The sequence below is a fragment of the Astatotilapia calliptera genome, chromosome 4, assembly GCF_964374335.1.
Source record: "Astatotilapia calliptera chromosome 4, fAstCal68.1, whole genome shotgun sequence".
Lineage (NCBI taxonomy): Eukaryota > Metazoa > Chordata > Actinopteri > Cichliformes > Cichlidae > Astatotilapia > Astatotilapia calliptera.
The window spans coordinates 21048292-21066142 of NC_137425.1; the positions used below are offsets into that span (position 1 = coordinate 21048292).

The following is a 17851-nucleotide window of genomic DNA, read 5'->3' on the forward strand; positions in this document are numbered from 1 at the left end:
AAGGTGCTGTCTCTACGCACTGCTCTTTGGGTGCCCAGTGTCTTCCCACTCCTTCTCTGAGTGAATGGGTTAAATGCAGAGAGGGATTTTCCCTCGGGGATCAATACAGTATTCATTATTATTATCTTATTAGTATTGGGCTAGGATAAATCAAGCTAGAAGCAGTCCATGAGCTAAAATGAGTGTGACGCTCCTGCAGTAACTGATCACCTACACACAGCTTGAACTGGATTGCCAAAAGGGTTGAAATTACATACAGAGTAAAGAGAGTGGTTCTTATATACAGAACATGCCTCATTCACCCATTCATAAAAGCAACTTTTCTGTGTTTTTTATCACACTCTGATGAATGCATCAGAAAGCAATTCAGGGTTCAGTATCTTGCCCAAGGGATGCAGCCAAGGACTGAACCACCAACCTTCTGATTAGTGACCTGCTCTACCTCCTGATTAACAGTGCACTGTGTGAATTGCCTGTCTGTGTGAATCTCAGGTGCTACTTGTTGTTTTCAGGTGAACACAAAACTTCACAAGACAAGAAGCTGTGGAGTAAACCAAGTGGAGGGGGGTGGCCCAAGGACATCGACCCTGCTGACAAGAAACAAACCAGCCTTTTCAGGAATAAGGTCGAAAAGGACGAGAGCTACATCAACAGTGTTCTGCAGCTGTGCAGAGTAAGATTCAAATGAATCCACAGCAGTCCACCTAGTCTTACTATGATGCATGCTGTCTGGTTGGAGTTCTGGGTTGATGCATGTTGGCTGGATGGTTGCTGGCTTTATGGATAGTTGGGTTAATGCAGGTTTGTTGGTTGGATTGATATTGAATGGATACATGTTGTTTATGGATGTTGTGTAGCCCAGGGTTACAAACAGATAAAAGTTAGAAACCTTTTGTTAGAATTATTACACAAGTTGTTAGTGCATTTAAGTTAAAACATTCAAAGCTAAAAGAGCAACACTGGTTACGCTGGTGAGGCTGCTTGGCTCTACACTTGCTGTAGCTGTGCCTCTGACGTAAGAGGAACATTGTTGCTGTTGAAGCAGAGAAGCAGGTGAAAGCGTAATGTGTCTTTTGTTAGCTAGTAGATCTGGAGACTTGAAGCTCTTTCCTTATAAATACACAGTGTTTGCACTAACAGTTACAGCTGCTTAAATGTTAAAGCTGTTCACTTGGTAAACAAATGTCAAAGATTACAGTTCTATGTGATTAGCTAACTGGTGCTGTCTAAACTCACACTCCTTTGTGTTGGTGTTTTGGTTTGGAAGTTGAGTTGTTGTTGTGAGTTGAAAGCAAATGAACATGCATGCCTATTTGCACTGAGTTGTTTTAAAGTAGTGTTTTTGTTTACCACTGGTGTTATTAATTGGTATAATGAATAGAATATAGCGAGTTTGCTGCCTTAAAGGAGCAGTATGGATTAGATCTATGAAACGAATTAATTTAGTTTCACAATCGGTAAGGACCATATTACTATGTAACATAAAAAAATGAATTTGATAGTTGTACAACACATTAGAAAAAAGAACTTGCATTTAAATGTATTGTCCTTAGTTCCTTAAGCAGCAATTTATGGATTATTGGTAGCATGCGTGTGAAGTAATCGAGTGGTGTCGTTATAGCAATGTGGCCAAATATCGCATCAATCACAGCAATCACATCAATCTGTTCCCAAAGTCAAGGTGTGTGTCACGTGTCACGGGGTGGAAAGGGACAAGTTATCTAGGGTTTTTTACTATGCATGTTTTGCTGTGTTTTACCTTTTCAATATTTTAATATTGTACACTGGTTTATTTTTATGAGTTTTACTGCATGTTTTTTATGGTATTTATTTGGTGACTTGTCCTGGAAAGACTCCGCCCCTACCTGATTATAAACCTGATCACACCTGGGAGGTCACAGAGGCCAATAAGAGGGCCTGGCAGACCATGGAGAAAGAGGCTTGAGAGACGGGCAGGCGTGAGTGGTGTCAGGCGGCGGCGCCTGCAAGCCCGGAGGGCTGGTGGAGCTTGGCGTTCAGGAGAGGAGGATACAGTGCCAGCAACACGGAGCGAGCGGTCCGACTGCTGCAGCAACAGGAGGCCAGATTACGTGTCTGCAGGGAATTAGAGGCGGCGAGGCGGGCCGGTGCCGATTGGCGGTTACAAAGAAGCGGCGGGCAGAGTTAAGAGCTCTGCCCACCCGGGGTAAGTCTTTTGACTTGTCCCCTTTAATGAATTATAGCTGCCTAAAAGAATAGTGACTACCGCTGCCTTCCTTTCTTTAGCGCACCGGGGCGCAGAACGCGGAGAGGAAGGCGAGGACGCCGCCGGGTTTCCCTCCTGCACCGCTTCACTGGATTTTTAATTCTTAGTGACTCTTATACACTCAAAGTGAAATTTGGTGGTTTATTGCATTTACAAGACTCTAACATGTAATTTGAACACAATGAATTTATGTTTCTAAGGTGAACGTAATAAAATCATATAAGATCTACATGAAATTCACCAACTAGCACCTCTTAAATTCTTGTTGATATGACATGATAAAATCTAACAAGAGTGGTTAGCTGCCTTAAAGACTCGCGATATCACAAGATCACGTGAGATTCTAAACAAGAGGCAGGAAAGCACATGGTTTGCTCCACAGTCATCTTGGAAAGGTAAGAGTGAATCTATCTTCATCCATCTTGATGAAAATACTTTTTGCACAAAGGTATCATTAGTTTGTCGATTCTTTTCAGTTCTATTTATTCACATTTGTTCTTTTGTTGTTGTTGTTGTTGTTTTGTTTTTTTTAATCTGTTTATGCCATTCTAGCTAGCTAACACGGCAGCACGGTGGTTAGCACTGTTGCCTCACAGCAAGAAGGTCCTGAGTTCAATTCCAACATCAGGCCGGGGTCTTTCTGTGTGGAGTTTGCATGTTCTCCCCGTGTTTGCGTGGGTTCTCTCCGGGTACTCCGGCTTCCTCCCACCGTCCAAAGACATGCAGCTTGTGGGGATAGGTTAATTGGATAATCCAAATTGCCACTAGGTGTGAATGTGCGAGTGAATGTGAGTGTGAATGGTTGTCTGTCCCTGTGTGTTAGCTCTGCGACAGACTGGCGACCTGTCCAGGGTGTACCCCGCCTTTCGCCCTATGACAGCTGGGATAGGCTCCAGCGCCCCCCGCGACCCTGAAAAGGATAAGCGGAAGCGAATGGATGGATGGATGGATGGATAGCTAGCTAACACATTAGTGCAAGAATATAGCACAATGTCATGCTAGCATGATAGCCTAATATGAAAGACTTAGCTACTCCAAATATAGATATTGTTTATAACTTAAACTCTGCACATAAGCTAGTTTGGCTCTACCACAGAGACTGTTGTGATAAATTTACATTTTACGTGTGGGTTGTTGAAATTTGTAAGTTGCAACTGATGGAGAGTGGTTTATTTAACAACTTGTGTTTTTAGTACACTGAGGAGGAAAGACAAAACATGAACAGATATGTTTTCCTGTTTTGTTTTTTGTTTTTTAAATTAAATATTTTTCTACTTAAACTTAGACTTGCAGTTCCCTCCTGTAAAGATAATAAATGTTTAATCTTATCAGGTGGTGAAAGGTCTGGAGAGCTGGCAGGCCCGTTCATCAAATTCATGGTGAGCTAATATTTTTCTTAAATTATCACATTCCCATGTTAAAAATTTAATATATTCATTTGTAAGTGACATAGTTTTGAGACCAAGAAAACATTGCATTCTGATTTTATGTACACATCATCTAAACTTTCTTGAATTGGGGGTATGGCATGATTAAATTAATACAAAGTAAAAAACAATATTAGAATGACAGAATTGTCTAAAATGCATGAATACTATTTGAAAAGATTAAGACTGTAAAACAATAGCCTCTGTATTTCTCACAAATTCCTGGTGAAGGATTACCTGGTATGTTAACTTGCCTGTATCCTTAACTAAGGAGATGATCAAAGATAAGCTTGAACTACATGCAAAAAGTTTCAGGGGATGGGGTTTTCCTATAAATTACCGGTGGCTGTAAAAAAAAATAGCTTTTAAAATGGGAAAAGTAAGAGCTTTAAGTTTCTCACTGGATACTACACGTAGGGCTACTCGATTATGGCAAAAATGATAATCACTATTATTTTCACTGAAATTGAGGTCTCGATTATTTGACGATATTTATTTAACCCTTTAAGACCTACTATAGAACAAAGTCCGCCAGAGCTTATATTATTTTTTTACATGTTATAGTGCCATTGGGAGCATTTCAAGTTGCTATACATCAATACAACTGTTATAGCCCATATTTTAATAATATGTATGCATTAAGTCCATAGTAACTACATTAAAATGGAGCACTGTAACAAAAAATAATTTCCCCCAGGGATCAATAAAGTATTCTGATTCTGATTAATTGCAAAAAGTGCAATAAACTACAAAAAAATTGAAAATCGTTTTTTACATATATTTCTACTTGGAGAAATTTAAGAGGTTTATCCCTCAAAACTTTAAATGCAAAAAATAGTTTACAACAACAGGAAATTTATTTTGAGTGCCTTCATAGTTTTATTTTGGAGATAAAGCAATTTTTATATACTGCAGGGAAAACAATCCTATGATTCAAATTTGCAAAGAAAACAGCATGTGCATCAAAATAAACTATTTCCAGCAGTGCAATATGAGTTCTAAGCATCCCAGAAACTATTCAGTAAAGTCTAACATGACTTATAAAAACACCAGTATAGGTGTTTAAGGCCTACAAGTAAAAAAACTACAGTTTCCGCGAAGATGACGTCACTTCGGGTTTCTGGCAGGAAATGGCGGACGTGCGATAGTTCGCGCTGACGTCTGTTTCAATGTGGGAAGTGTTGCGAACAGCTGATCAAATCGGCAAAGCGTGTTTCTGGAATATTATGTGTTTGTTCCTGCTAGTGCGTTTTGTGCAATTTTTGCAACCGTGACCTAGGACAAGCTGATAGCATAAGATGTAAGTACAACTCCTCTGGTTTCATATGCAAAAAATTATTGCGCTAGCTTACGCGGTTCCGGTTCTACAGGGATTTAAAAATAGTTACGCAAAACGGAGCATGCCCGCTCTGACTGTAAAGGTTAACAATAACAATGTATTGAATAATGACTTTAACAAATAATATAAAATAGTGTGCAAATACTGATAACAGTGCAAATGTTTGCAATATAAGAAATAAATGTAAACATCTGTTTAGTGAACTTTGCAGTGGTGCAGCTACAACACCGTAGCAAAGTTTACACACGATGTCTGACTCGGCGAACCCATAATGTTTCCACACCACTGAAGTTTTTTTTGTTTTTGTTTTTTTTTTTTTACCCCTCTTTTCAACCAACGGCAGTCACTCTCCTCTCCAAATAACTTCTGCTTAGCTTTCCGAGCTTCCCTCGGGTCCTCTTAATTGTTGTGACGCGTGTTGGAAACAAGAGGTGCGCTCGATTTGCCACACGGAGCAGCGCGAGAGTAAAGCACGAGGGAGGGGCTAATAATCGGCTCAGTCACTTTTAATGATCGTTGAAAGCCCAGATCGTAATCGTGATTAAAATTCGATTAATTGAGCAGCCCTAACTACACGCAGCATTCTTGAGTGTTTTATACTATCATTATTATAATATCATTATAACAACCTCATTCATACAAGATTTTTATGTAACATTTACACTTCAATGGATGTATCAGGAGCAACTTGGGGTTCAGTGTGTTACCCATTGATAGTTTTAGTATCAGATTAGAGAAGCCAGGGATTAAAGCAGTAGACAACTTGCTCTACCTCCTGTGCCACAGTCACCCCTATCACAACTCAAGATTTTGAAAGACAGAACATTGTTGAGGTATTGAATGAACTTCTCTTGAGTGAGGAAAAATATCGGGCAGTCATTTTTGATTACATTTACATTATTATAAGGCTTGAATGAATAAAGCTTTTAGGTATTTTACATTAATGTAAAACAGATGTACTTTTAAAACTGTTTGCAATGGACATTAGTGAGAAATCATTATCTTTTTTTTAAATTTGTTTGTTTTATTGTCACAGGAAGTTGATAGAAAGCATGGCCACTGCCATAGCAGAGACAGTCTTTGGAATCTGTGTCATTCGGTCAGAGGGTGCGGAGCCAGCGATGACCCTCAGGATGTTATGATTGTTCTAGAGGGGGTGGAAGTGATGGGTGAGTTGGGCAATGTAGTTTTTGCAGTGACAATGTTGCTTGGTCTGGTCTATTCACTGAACCTGAAATTTGCTAGAAATTGGAGAAAACAAAAAGATGTGTATGACAAATTTGTATTTACCTTTTAGATGTAATAGTGAAATGTATGTTAACCAGACTCTAGACTTTGTTAAATGCTCCAAAAAATTACTCTTTAAATTAACTTCAAATAATCATGGAAAGAATTTCCATGTGATTAAAGTGTTTTCTATTAGCATTAAAGACTTGTGTTGGAATAACTTAATTTGTATGAGTTGGTTTAACTCAATTAACTTAAGCTGGGACCAAATTTAGTAAATTAGTTGGAGAAAACCTGAATTGAGTTGGAACAAAACTCTTTGTTGGATCAACACTATTAAAATATATTGGATCAAAATGCAGTAAATACATTGATGAATCAATCTTTAATTAAGTTGGTCCGACTTGAGTGCATTAAGTTGGAGTAACAGAATTGCATAATGCTAAAATAAAGCAATTTAATCACGTGGAAATTCTTTCCATGATTTTTTTTTTTTGTTCATTTAAAGAGTTGTTTTTTTGTTTTAGTGTACCGTGGCGGACGCCACTGGACTTTTAATGTTGTGTTTTATTGATTTTTATTGTGTTGTCCCCTGGCCAGGGTTGTTTTAATTCATTTTATATTTTTAACTATAAATATCAATCTGTCAATCCTTTCCGTGGCCGGGTGAGGTTTCCCATGTTGAGTCAAATTAAGCCGCAGGCTCCACAGTTTTTAATTTGTGTGCTTTCCCTTGGCGACTCCACTGCTCTGTCCGTTTGGAGGAAGGTTTCCCTCCTTTAAAAACACTGTGGAAAAAATAAAATCACCTTTGCTCCGTTACACACGCAGGAGCGAACCGCAGCCTTGGGCTGTATATTTTGCCCCTTGGTTTAATTTCCAGTGGTCTTTGGCTATTGCATTGTGCATTAGCATATGCGAAGGGCCTGTCCCCCAGCTCCATCTGTCCTCCTCAGAAATGGCAGTAGTGGCCCTCTGATGCCCTCTACCCAGTCGGTGTAGAATTACCTGGCAGACATTGTAAAAACAGCCCCTTGCTGCTGCTGCTGCTGAAGGTTGAATGGCACTATTTGGGCCTCCCCCAACAGAAAAAGCAAGAACTGCGACTGTTCTCGCTCCCATCGGCTGCTCATGGTGCATGGCAGTCCGCAGCTCTCTCCTCCAGGCCCCAGCGTTCCAACTGAAATAGGGGAGGCATGATTGAACAATGGCTGCCAGCCATGCTGAACCCACAGCACCACCCCTAGATGTTGCCTTGCATGGAGGGAGAATAAATAACAGACTGTGACACTTGCACTTCGATTAGTTGATTAGTAGTGTATGATAGCAATAAATCAACAAAAGGATCAATGAGTGCATTTCTGGCTCTGGTCACACCCCTCATTCTATGATGTCATTCTAATGGTATCATGTTGTCCAGGTCATGGAGGATGCCATCAGACTGAACAATGCTGTGGACACTCATCCGGAGTATTTTAAGGATGAGGAGGAAGTGGAGGAAATTCAGGAGTCACCATAAAACGCGAGGTTTTTTCTGCCCTTTATCCCCGTCCCTCTTCTCCACTGTTTCTCCCCCCTCTTCCTTTCTCCCTTTTCTTTTCCTCATTCAAGTCAGTCCCGTATCTAGCGAGTGAAAATAAAAAATATAAAAAATAAAAAATAAGATGCAGCAATTTTACGAGGAAAATACTAAAAAACGAAGACAAAGCCAATGCTGCAGACAGAAAGTTAGAAGAGGTCATTGAAATGTATGATTCCAAAATAAAGCTTAAGAGAACAGTAAAAAATAGTAGTGTGGCCGTCAATGCGGTTAAAGAACGCGAGGAACAACATCAATCCTCGCAGTGTGGATTGAGGGTCTTTTGACCTGTAATACAAAGTTACAGGACCAAACTGCTCTCTCATCTGTTAAATCTTCAAATGGGCAAAGCGAGTGAAAATAAACCATAAAAGATGAATCAAATAGACCATTACGGCAAGGCTGGGATGGTCAATTTGGTAAAGTAAATCCGTTGGGCATCTTTTCTCGCCTTCAGACAATAATTCTGATGGCCAAAGAACCAAACGGGACAGGCAAAAAAAAAGAATAAAATGCACTTGAGTTTGAAGTTGAGGAATAACTCAAAAGAAGCTATATGACAAGGGAGTGAATTATGGAAAAAAGAAAAAGTGATTGAAGTAGTTTTAAAAGAGTGACTTAGGAGTGCCCTTGTACTGAGTGATCAAAACCAGTGATCACTGTAGAAAGAAATAAAATAATTTAACAAGGTGGTAATGTTTGAACATGTATTTGTCTTGTCACAGCAACTTATATGTGTGTGTGTGTGTGTGTCTCTCTTTCTTTCAGGAGAGGAAGCATAGCAGACTGTGCAGAAGTGCAGATTTGGATAGGAAATTTATAGTTTAGTGTTGATACGTTGTTGTAATGGGGTTATCTTATGCTGAATCTAAGTATGTTAAAGTGCATAAAGGGGGCGATTGTTGTGTGCAAATTGTGTGGTTTTTAACAAGACTTTCGGTGTATTGAGGAGGTGAAATTACATGAGTTGACCTGGGAGTGTCAGGACTCTGGTGGCACAACTTTTTGTTTAAGATTTTTGAGGTTGTTGTGGAGATGGGTTGATTCTGTCAGTTAGGTTTGGGTTGTTTTTGTTTTTAATAGAGGGAGTTTTATTAAACATGGACGTCTAAGAAGGGGCCCATTATTTTTGTAACAGTGCACTTAAAGAAAACCTGTCAGGTGCTTTGATGAGCTAATAATCAGCTCTTTTTTTTCTCATTTTTGTTCTAAGCAGGCCTGCAACAGTGAATAACAGCGGTGACAAATTCTCGGGAGAGCAAATATAAGGTGGGCTTTCCAGATTACAACTGGCTGAGGAGAAGGCTACCAGTGGGGACCTGATCAGATTGAAAGTCCCTGTCTAAAAGGAGGTATGGGTTCCCCAAGCGAATTCGGTCAGATAATGGGACCCATTTTAAAAACAAAGATTTGGCGGAGGCAGAACAGAGGCTGGGGGTGCAACACACGTTTGGAACTGTGTATCATCCTCAGTCCCAAGGGAAAGTAGAAAGGATGAATCTAAATTTGAAGAACAAAATTTGTGCTCAGACGGGGCTAAATTGGGTCGCATCCCTGCCCATTGCATTAATGATCATAAGATGTTCTGTTAACCAATCCACAGGCTTCACGCCGTACGAGCTGTTGACAGGACGACAGTTTCCAGGTCCCTGGACGGCAGTCCCGGCTGAAGAGAGTATAAAAAGTAACAGAACGCATGCAGAATATTGGAAAGAATTAAAAGCTCTTGTGTCTAGTTTCACACAACAGGTTGCAGCAGGAGTGACCACGGTGGACAGGTCCGCACCCGACGCCAAGGTGGTGTGGCTGAAGGTCATCAAGCGAAAGTGGAAAGACCCGAGGTGGACGGGGCCATTTGAAGTGAACGCTCGTACCACAACAGCGGTCCAGTTGAAGGGGAAAGGCCAGACCTGGTTCCATTGGTCTCAATGTGCAGTGGCAGACGAGAGCTTGGTGGAGACAAGCTCATCCCCAAATAGTCTACCTGGGAAGTCGAAGAAAGAAGAGAAGGATCCGGGGCGTCTCTTCACTCAAAGAGGAGGTGCCAAAGAGGCGTGAAGCGTGATAGGCTGGGGCTCCAGTCTAGAGTTAGAGGAGAGTAGGGGAACCAAAACCATGGGCTTGTGGGGAGATTGGAAAATAACTGGGGTGTTGGCGTGCGTGAGTATTCTAATGTTTCTTTGTTTTTTGGCAGACAGGTGAATTGCCCAGACGCAGAGGTCTACCCGCTTCAGAGTCCAAATTGATTGCGTTGCCAAGGAAGGTTAAGCGTGAAGTCTCAGGTAAAAGGGATGAGTGCCTCAGCATATATGGTGGACTAGAATTAGACTATGTTAATGGGTCCACCACTTCATTCACGTTTGATTTGTGCAACGTTTTTATCTGTAAGGGAGCTGACAGTAGCTGGAGGGGATTTAATGTGTGGGTGTGTTGGGATTATGCTGTGAACACATATTGTGAAAGGGGAAGTCGTCCTTATGCCAATTGGTGTCGGAACTGGGATCAGGTAAAAGGTTACACTGGGGAAGATTGGGAGGCGTCAGAGCAGGGGCCAGAGAATGAGCTAAAACTTCAGAGAGATTATAGTCCGGCCCAGAATCCATTGACCTTGTCAATGGGGAACTGGTGGCGTCAAAATTCCTTATATTTAGTTCTGGGTGTGGAAACTGTAGGGATAGATCCAAAAAGGTTAATAAAAGTTAATTTTCTTAGTAAAGCTAAACCAATGAGGCCTGTAGTAAGGGACAATGGGACATCACTGATAAAAATTAACCAAAACTCAGATAGGAAGGTAGTTGCAGTTGACTACACTCGCCTGAAAAGATTTAATTGAACGTGCCACCGGATTCAGTGACAGCAATCTCTGGCTGGATTGGGTGGCTCAAAATGCTAGGGAACAGCATGTAGATGATTGTGTTGCCTGTGCTACAGCTAGACCTCGTTTGTTTACTGAGCCTGCGCCTCTGTATCCAGAGGATGAGTGGGGTTATAATTGCATGTTGAGATTAACTAGAGAAGCTGTGGCCACGGGTGACTGCATCACACTGTCAAGTTTATATCCACCAATTGACAAGCGTACGCAGACAGGTTCATTCATACCTAAACAAAATAATTACACCTGTTTTGAATTTTCTACGGACGCCGTGAAATACACTCTGGGAGAAATTGACCCTAGTTGGTGTGAGAGGACGCTCACGGGAAGGACCACAAATAATGTAAGTGACCCAAACACCATAATAGGTACATGGGCTAGAGGTGGGTTGTATTATTACTGTGGACATCACACCCTTTTGGTGCGTGTTCCTTTGGGGAGTGTGGGGACATGTGCTATGGTGCGGTTAGGAGCACCATTGATGCTAATAGGGAGTAGGGTAAAAGCCATTCCACAACATGACACGCGTACATTGACAGTCAGATGTAGGAGACGCATGTTGAGGGAAAGAAGCACAACGGGTACACAGATTTATGACCCGAGAACTGACTCGCCTACCTGGATTGACTCGATTGGAGTTCCCAGGGGAGTTCCTGATGAATATAAATTAGTTAACCAAATAGCAGCAGGATTTGAAAGTGTGTTCCTATGGATAACTCCAAATAAAAATGTTGATCGCATTAATTATGTTCATTATAATTTGCTGAGGCTCTCAAACCTTACCAGGGACGCCATGGTGGGCTTTGCAGAACAACTGGGGGGGGAACATGCATGTTGTTTTTCATCTGCGGTGACGCATATTACTGGTCATCATATGTATGTTACACCCCAAGTATTGTTCGGGGAAGATCGCCGCTGTTTGAGTGATCGTGCTCTACTTCCCCCCCCCCCCCCCCCCCCCCCCCCAAATATATATTTCAATAAAATCCTTGTTTTGACGCACCTTATTGGGACTTTGTAGTCGTTTGTCTTTTCTTCAAAATACGAATCGGGACAATAATAGCGAGTCAATCCGGTCCAAAAGCATAAAGAACTATTTTACTATGACAAATAAAACAAATGAATGAGCTCATTTTGCTGAGAGTGGAGAATCTGATTACTTGCGCGGGAGGCTCCACTATTAGCAATACCTGGTGTGAATACATGGTGTGGATGTGTGTGTGACTGGATGAAGGTGGGGATGAATAAATGTGGACAAACCACTTGCCATGCCAGCAAGAGAAAGGGTTTGCTTTGCTTTTGCCATAAGCAAGGGGAGTGGAAGGCTTAATTCTGGCGATGTTGATTTTGGGTTGCTGATGTTTGCTTTGAGAAAATTTCTGTTTTATTGACTGGGGTTAGATTATGGTATTATAGTATATTGTTGGGAGAATGCTAAAGGGGAAACATTTTTTGATATAACTCATGTTACCATTAACTGAAGAAACACATGACTGATAACTGTTCTAAGTTTATTTTTATAACACAGATTGGATCATAAAGGGGAAAACTGAGTATGGAATGTGAAGTTCAGGTTTTGTTTTTAGGAAATTCCAAGGATGCAGGCTGTGGATAGAGCCGGGAGTTCGAAAAGATGTGACATGATGATTAAATGGATTTCATTCCTTAAAGACAGGTTTGCAGGGTCGGAGCAAATATACCTGAGAGGATGATTGCTGAGGTGTTTTGAGGGATGATATGACTAACTGTATTTGTCTTTTAATTTCCTAAGCTTGGGTGGAGCATTTTTAGTTTGACACATGAGATGTGTCAAAAAAGGGGGGATTTAAGGTTTAATTTGAAATGGGTTTTAGGATTATTTTATAACTTTTGGGGTTTTTGATCATTTAGATATGGTAAAACTGAAGCAGAAATTGTTACTCTAACGGTCCTAGGGACAGAAAATGGTCCCGCCCGATCAGCGGGCGAAGCCGCTGCTGCACGCCGGAAATGAGGCTTCATTTCCCGCAGGTCTGTCAAAGCAGCCCGCTGTTGCTCTTGCTGTTTTCCAGCCCTGGGTCAAATGTGGAGCAAGGGCGCCACCCGGTGGACAAATAAAAAAAATTACAATTCTAAGGCCTCTTGTCCAAAACAAAAACTAAACCTAAGCTGTCACCCAGATGTTAACGGTAATAATTCTGCAGTGAAAAATAGCGTTTATAATGGCTTTCAATGGGGCACAAATCGACCCTAAGCCCAATAGTGTAAGTTTATTTGTAGCTTAGCCACTGAAGCTAATTGAAGGAAGTCGGACTTGAATTTTGAAATAAAATCATATCAAACTTTTTTTTTTTTGGAGAATTTGGCTATAGTCCATTCAACACTGTGCAAATGGCATGTAATCAAAATTTGAAAATAGCCACAAATCGACCCAAGACCCTCCAGGGGTAAGGAGCAAAATGAAATAAAAAGGCTATACCAAAAACGGGTTATAACATGAAATGTGAGTGTTAAAATGAAGTTGGTGTTAACACACAGGAGTTGTTTTTAGGCAGCGTTTAGCTATGATAAAATGTATGCATGAGTAATTGCTTATATGCTTAAACTTAATTGATTAAAATGGTTGTTCTCTCTTGGATCTCTTAGTAGAATAGGCGCTTATAATGATTTTCTTGTGAAAGGTGACTTTAGATCAGAGTTAAGGCACTTGCAGCAGCGACAGTTTTGTGTACAGGATGTTGATGATCAGATAAGGCGAGCAATAGGAAACATGCAGGGACGTGAAAGCAGCGCTTAAAATGATTAACGTTGAAGTGTGTGTGTGTGTGTGTGTGTGTGTGTGTGTGTGTATATATATATACAAGTCAAGAACATAATTAGGATCATGCTTTTGATTAAAGAGTCCCAAACATAAGTTAGGGAGGCGCAGGAAAAGCTGTTTTGTTTCCTTTGCAGAAGATCTCGGCGACCACAGGGGGGTGAGGATCCTGGAGGCCCGAGGCCTGATGGACCACAAGAGAGGGACGCAGAAAAAACCTAATCTTACGCATGGAGTGTTCTCAAGTGGGAGCTGGCATTTTATTATTGGACCACCTAGATGACATGAGGTTGTCTGATTTGCTGAGCCAGAGGATGGATGTCAGAGAAATGAAACAAGTAAAGTGTAGTGACCCTCTTTTTAGGGAAAGTGGGTCAAAAGAGGGAGTGTGGAGATCAGGGAAATTATTTTGCTGCTATTGTTAATAATCATCATCATTACCATTGCATTAATAATATAATCTACAGCACTGATATTGCATTCAGATGTTTAAACATATTGGCACCCAATTAGCCTTTGTTACAGGTGCAGTTATAACCAATTTAAACTGAGTTGAATCTATAATAAATGCTTTTGATTGAATGCTTGTTATAATCTTAAGTGTGTATGTGCTGATTCTGTTGATTCTGAGTACACTCTGTGCAAAGTCAGAGTGACAGGAAACTCCGACTACTCCCCCCACGCGTGTGTTCATTAAAATCAATTGTTTGACCAAGCTCTTCTGGACCATGGTTGTTTTTACTCTCCTTCCTCAATATTTGAACTCTTAACAGTTGTCAAGTATAAAAGTTTTGCACTCTGTCACGGTCTCGGTGTCTGCCCGGCCGGCTCCGCAAGGTTACATATGTTTATTGTGTTGCTGCTTTCTTCCACTCGTCATTCTGCCTGGCCGGAGCTCAGGCCCACGCACCTGTCTGCAATTACGCTGCAACGTGTCCTGTCTGTATGGAGACTGAGAGCTGCCAGAGTAATAATGTAGATACAGGCCTCTTTCTCCTTCTGCTGGTGTTCATGGTTTTATTCCATTGATGTTGCTATCATTTGTAAATATATTTATTTGGTGTTATTTTATCAATTTTCTACTACTGTCGTTCATGTATTTAATTTTTTTTGTATTTAAATATGATTTTTTTAAAGTAATGCTGCGAGTTAAAGGTTTCAATGAATAAAAAAAAAAAGATTTAAAGATGACTGGTGGCGGAAGCAGAGCACAGACTGTGAGAATCTATCGCCATCGTGTGGTGCAGAGATATATTTCCATTGAATTTAGACAACGAAAGCTTGGCTCACAGAGCAGCTGCAACACGAACAAAAAACATTAAATAGCAACATATTATATTATAGTGCAAACAGTGCAGGCTTCAGCTCTGGGGAAGAAGCTGTTCCTCAGTTTGGGTGGATTCTGTCACTCACAGCGTTGTTAGCCCTCTTGTGCGCGCAGACTGCAACCCCCCTCCCCCGCCCCCCCACTGTGCGTTGCACTGATATCTGCAGTGTGAGGTTGGATCGCTCATTTTAATCCTCACACTGATGCCACTTATTTCGGTCTTTGTTTGACATAAAAGGGCATATTTGTCACTTTATTGCAACTATATTTGCACTCTTGAGCTCCTTCATTCACTGACTGATTATAAAGTTATTACTTGCGTTATGTATTCATCCTTTTGAACATAATTAATGAAGCCACATGTAATCACTAAAATTTGTATTTTGGGTACAATAAGAGTTTCAGATGGAATGCTGTTTTGTTTAAATTTCACCAACTTGCTGATGCCCACGGTTGTGAGTGCAGCTTCTTACTGTACATGGGTGGATGGTTGTAAATCACATCACAGATGCCAAAAACCTCTCAAACCAAGCCCTCTTGCCGGTGATGCTGTGCGCAACCTCGTGACAACCACATGACTGATACTAACTCCTGAGCTGACTGTATGCTAACATGCGCCACAAATAAGGGTCATATTTGGATTTAAAACAATCACCGAGAAGCTTCCACTGAATGCTACTTTCCCCTGCATGACACTGAAATCATTAACACATACTAACCCTCCATACCCTGTAGGAAACTCACTTGCTTGGAATAACATTTCAACAGGGAAAGAGTTGAGAGCAAATGTCCTTCTCTTGAACCTTCTGTCAGTCAGACAAGTGTAGCTTGGGCTTTTCTTTGCACAGGACAGGATTAACAATGGCGACATAAACGAGCTAAGGAAGCATAGAAACTGCAGAAAGGGCGTATGGCTCCTGTGTCAGTGAATCCAAACTACCTCTATGTTTGAACAAATCCAGTTACACAGCTCAAGAAAATATTACTCTAACGGAAGAAAAAGGCAGTATGTGTCTCAGTAGTACTAAAAAGCTATTATATCAAAACGTAAAGGGAAAACAGTTTGATGAGCTGTATAGTGAACTGAAACTGAAACAAAACGAAGCCTATCATTAGGAATACTGACTTTTTACAACTTCAGTTCTTTTTTCACTCAGTAGGTAAGAGATAAGATAAGATAAGATAGAACTTTATTAATCCCTCGGGTGGGTTCCTCTGGGAAATTCGACTTCCAAAAAGCACAGCAACGACCGAAGTTACAGTTACAGATTTGTTATATATATATATATATATATATATACACACACACACACACACATATATAAATACAGAGACAAATATAAATAAAATATACAAAGGGGATAAATAGAATAAATAGGAATAAAAAATAAAAATACAAGTGAATTGCACATTTCAAGTATTGAGTCTATTGCACTGTTGACTATTTACAAAAAGTATTGCACAAGGTATTGTACAGTGAGGTGAAGAGGCACTACAGCTTAGTTGTTCCCCCCTCCTTTGTCCTCCTGTTTCCCCTCCCTCTCCCCTCCCGAGAGGAGTTAAACAGTTTGATGGCGTGTGGGACAAAGGAGTTTTTAAGCCTGTTAGTTCTTGTCTTGGGGAGAAGCAACCTGTCACTGAACAGACTCTTCTGATTGTTTATGGCCGTGTGCAGAGGATGCCCAGCATTGTTCATAATGTCCATCAGTTTCTTTAGGTGGCAGCAAACTACAAACAATGGTTGCATTTTACACTCATCCGTTTTCATTAGAGGCAGAACCCAGAAGCACATCCAGGTTTAGGTCTACTGCTTGGTGCTACACAGAAACAGGCTGAACAGACTGGAACTCACATGAATTTGGACAAATCGAAGTAAGAATGTCACTTCTGCTCAATTGAATTGATTATCATGACCCTCACTAATAGCCACCTTAATAAGTTAAGAGCAATGTGCCAAAGTAGTATAAATATTTTAACTTTTGGCAAATCCAGCAGGTTGATTAAGTGATTTCACATCATGTGTTCAAACGGCTTGTCAGTTTTTAATATATCCCATGTGCGCATACTTAAGCTTTAAAAAAATACAGTCCAATGACCTGATAGATGTTTGCTGAACATTGTGGTTTACATCAGCACTTAAATTAAATCATAAAGAACCTGTTTTGTGTGGGCTGTTCGATACCATGAAGCAAGACCTCTGAACATCTCACTTTTTACACACAAACACACGCATCCAAGCAAACAGTGTTTTATGTGCTGTGAGGTTTATAATATTATTTTATGCCATGTTAGACCCCTAATTAAAGATTGTGAATTATTATGTAGTTTTAGTTTGCATTATTCTCCTGAATTAGGAGAGGGTGATAACTATTGCATTTGTTAAACTGATTTGCATTACACTGCTGATTTATTGTGAATGGATGATATTGTTTCATGATGCATTATACTGCTGAGTTATAAGAAATACTGTTTGCAGAAAAGTCATCGCCTTATTTGTCTGATTAGAAGAGAACGGAACATGCTGGAGTTTTCTGCCCCATCTCAGCAGGAGCAGATAAACAGGGAGCCAAGGTCGTAGCTTAGGCGCCGTGTGAGAGAAAGCATGTGAATGTTTAGGCTTTTATGATAAGGTGGGGGCACCAGAGGCTATAAGAGTTTGATCAATGCTCCACCATTTTGAGATCTGAGGCTGTCTGCATACAGTGTCCATCTCCCACGCGTGTGATCATTAAAATCATCGTTTGACTTAACCCGGCCGGACCAGTGTTGTTATTGTGGTTTTTCCTCTTGTCTCCATCCCCAATTTTTGAACTCGTAACAGTGCTGTCGTCTAAAATATTATAAATTTGCCTAAAGTAGAAGTGTTTAAAACTTCTATACAGATCCTGTGCAGCTGCAAAGCAAAAATAAAAAACTCCCTCCAGGCAGAAGCGGCCATTTTCGTATGTGGGGAAAACCCCCACAAAAACAGAGGGGACAGGCTGGCACCAGAACACCACGGATGTGCCCCGAGATGAGTGTGAAAATGTGATTATCAA

At 40.7% G+C, this 17851-nt stretch overlaps 1 long non-coding RNA gene across 1 annotated transcript; it reads left to right on the forward strand.

Moving 5' to 3' along the window:
• The first annotated feature begins 1818 nt into the window (after nt 1–1818).
• Nucleotides 1819–14201, forward strand: LOC145428311 (uncharacterized). The gene is made up of 6 exons (XR_013908592.1): nt 1819–2185; nt 2266–2640; nt 3578–3624; nt 6048–6180; nt 7659–10099; nt 13624–14201. It is a non-coding gene; the product is annotated as an uncharacterized LOC145428311 (long non-coding RNA).
• The last annotated feature ends 3650 nt before the right edge of the window (nt 14202–17851 follow it).